At 41.3% G+C, this 3,541-nt stretch overlaps 1 protein-coding gene across 1 annotated transcript in view; it reads left to right on the forward strand.

Moving 5' to 3' along the window:
• SLC71A1 (solute carrier family 71 member 1) overlaps positions 1–3,541 on the forward strand; it is a 39,198-nt gene that overhangs the window by 29,863 nt on the left and 5,794 nt on the right. The window lies entirely within an intron of this gene.

A 3,541-nucleotide genomic window follows, 5' to 3' on the forward strand; every position in this document is an offset into this window, starting at 1 on the left:
CTGTAACCAGTCTACTCTAACCCTCTTTCCCACCTTAGATCCAGTCTACTAGGTTGCAGCTTTTTCTGTTTTATTCTACTCTTAAAATGGAAAGTAAAGCCCATTTAATAGTACTCTTGGATGTTTCACCATCTTGGAGGATTGCTTCTGCAGATCTCATCATTTATGAATTTCTGGTAGATTTAGTGATAGGCTTCAAATTTAAATTTAAATTGTATAATATACTTCCCCCAAGGCCTCAGAAATGTGCTCTTTAGCTTTGGGGGAAAATATATTGTTGCCCATATATAAAAATAGCTTAAGAAAAAAAAAACCTTTCTGAACACAAAGGAAAGTGTACTAAGACTAGAGCTTGATGAATTATCAAATGTTAAACTGACCTTGAATCCTGAGATAAATCCAGCCTGATGATTATGTCTTATCTTTTTCGTATATTGCTGAGATTAGATTTGCTGCTCTTTTATTTGATTTAGATCTTAAAGAGAACAGGCTAACATTTACTATAATGACACTTAAAGAGGTTAGTAGTTGTAAGGTCTTAAGTTCCATTTCATACTTAACTGAGCAGGCAAGCTGTAGGTGGGCACCTAGTAAATTTGGGCACACTGTAGACTGCTTGAATGATGAGTTGAAGGTGCTTTAGAGGAAATTTTCCCTCTGCTCAGTAGATTGCATCAGGCACAAAGGAATACAGGTTGGAAAACAGTCCCTAAGAGCTCAGAATCCAGGAGGGCAGACATGTGAACTCAGGAGGGGGCGTGGTTGGGTTTGCGTTGGAAAGAGCCCTGCAGCAGCAGGGTCATGAGGGCTGTGAATCTAGAAGGAATGAGCCACGACCCAGCCAGCGTTGCTAGCACAGCAGATACTGTAAACAGAAACATGGTCTACAAGGAATACAGTACTTAAATGACCATTCAGCTTTTGGGGCCTACATAGAAGCATAGTTTTTGAGATGTAAAATCACATTTCTCAAAGTGAGAAAATTAGTTGACTTCAAAAACAGGTGAATAGGCATATGTAGTCTGCATGTAAATATTGATAACTAAGTTTATGTCATTATATGAATTAAAATATCAAGTAAGATTTATAGCCCCAAAGGAAGAAGCATTAGCTTATGCTCTCATTTATGGCAAGTATACAGTTGAGAATGACTTCTCCCCTGTTGACCTCTAAGTGAAAGACTAGTGTCTTTGACTCTTGTCTCCAGTAGCACAGAGCCTGCCTCTCTTTATTTTCTTGCTTGCCCTTGTGCCTTTGTTCCTGCCGTCCTTACTGCATCCCCCTTTCACCCCCTAAGTATACCTTCTCTGAGTTCTCATATTAACTTGGGTGTATCTCTATCATGGTACAGAATGCACCATATTATGAATTTTACCTCTGTTTATTATTTTTGCCTCAGTAGCTTTGTGAGCTCTAGTAGAGCTCCGAGAGGATTGCAAGGTCAGAATTATATCATATTTGTCTTGGTCACTCTAACACCCTGCACTGTGCCTGCAGCCCAGCAGGTGCTAAATTAGAGGTCATTGGTTTTTTCCCATAGTGATTTTAAAACTTTAAAAAGTAGTAGTAAGCATTTAAAAATTGGGAGATGTGATATGAAAATATGGAAATGCAGCTTCTCCCCCAAATGAGGAGATGTGGTAACATGAATGTGACCTTCAGTGGAAGCCCCATGGTTGCTGTCCCCTTTGGGCCTTTGCTCTCTGGTTTGCCATAGACCCCATCACTTCCTTGGCACTAGCAGGCACGAGTTCATAACATTTGCACTCAAACGTTTACACGAGTGCATGGAGATAGTTCTACACATTTCCTCAGTGCTGTCACACACCTGCTGGGCATCTCACCCTTGACATGGCTGTGACTGCAACCTGGCTTCCTTCCACCCAGTGCTGTTCATCTCGTTCAGTGGCATCACCACTCTCCTGGCTGTTGGGGCCAGGAACCTTGGTGCCACTCTTGATTACTTTTTTTCTCCTTCTCCCACATCCAGCACATCAGATGGTATCTCCTTTCACTTCTCTCCAAAACATATTTTGAATTGAAGCACTTCTCACCATCTCCATTACTAGGAGCCTAGTCTAAGCCAAGACCGTAGCTTCCATCTGGTCTGTTTCCATGTTTGTCTCCCTACGGCTTGTTTGCCACTTGGCAGAGGAATTGTAAAGTGGGAATTGAGCCATAGTGCTCTCTTGTTTAATATTCCCTTCCTGTCACAACCAGAATGAAATCTAGGCTCTCGACGTAGCCCCCGTTTCCTACGTTCTCCATGTTGTTGAACACACTCCAGCCCAGGGCTTTGTGCTTGCTTCACCCGCAGCCGGGTGCTCTTTGCCCAGATACTCACATACCTCCTCCTCTTCACTCAGCTCTCGCCTCAGATGGCGCCTCAGAAGGGCCTTCCCTGCACATCCTGGTTGGAGCAGCACCTCTATCACATTACCCTGTCTTATTTTCTTAGAACAGCTACAACCTGGAATTATCTGGCTTGATAAGTATGCTTACCTCCGTTTTCCCTCTACTAGGAGGTAATCTCTTTGCTGACCAGTACTCTGACCCGGGTCAGTGCCCTCAGACCCAGAATAGCCATTGGATACAGTAGGAATTGGGCAAATATTTGTTGACCGAGTGACCAAAGTTGATGTCAGTTAACTGTTAATTAGCTGTGTCATCTTGGTTAAGTCATAAGTCATTTTAACCTTTACGACTTGGTTCTCTCTCTTGGTTCTCTCTGTTCTCTTTAAAATTTTTTTTTTTTTTAAAAAAAAGAACTTATGCTAGGTGCTGGGGATACAAAGATAAATGAGAAGGAAGTCCTTGCCCTTGGGAGAGAATCGATGTCCCAGTTAGAGTATCATATACACAGGAAGTTTTTCTTCTCTGAGTGCTCGCTCTGGGTGAGTTCCCTTTCATAGCTGTGGTTGTTGAAGAATGTACTCCAGGGCTCTGTGCTTTGTGGAATTCAATCTCACGCTCACCCGATTTAAGGGAAAATCTCAGAGAGGAAAGCTATGAGTGTTAACTGTTCAAGAATCCTTAAAAGGATCTTCATTTGCTTCCTGCTGGCTTATTTGTGATTAAGCCTGATTAAACTCTTAAATGATTGTCTCAATTTAAAGAATTTTAAACTTATACTTGATAATTTTGAGTTTAGAGTATCAGCCAGTCATCAAGTAGTGATTTCCTGAATTATTTTCACTTCTTCCTCTATGGACTTAATAGCTATCTTAAGGGGTATGTTTAATACTAATGTCCCCAAGTGATTGCTGAATTTTTATTAACTTTGAGAGAAAAGCAAGAAAACCCAATTCATAATGTTGTTTATTAAATGTGCCAGGCACAATGCTAAGTATATCATTTCATCTAACTCACATGACACAGTTTTGAAATAGGTACTATTATCACAGTCTTTTAAGAGACCAAACTGAGTTTCAGAGTGAAGTGACTTGCCCAGGGTCACATGGTTAGAGCCAAACTGATGATTAAGGCTGTTTTTCCCAAGGCTGTGTTCTTAGTTATTAGCCTACACGACTCCCCAGTCAGG

This window comes from Lipotes vexillifer, unplaced genomic scaffold (genome assembly GCF_000442215.2).
Source record: "Lipotes vexillifer unplaced genomic scaffold, Lipotes_vexillifer_v1.1 scaffold445, whole genome shotgun sequence".
In the NCBI taxonomy this organism is placed as follows: Eukaryota; Metazoa; Chordata; class Mammalia; order Artiodactyla; family Lipotidae; genus Lipotes; species Lipotes vexillifer.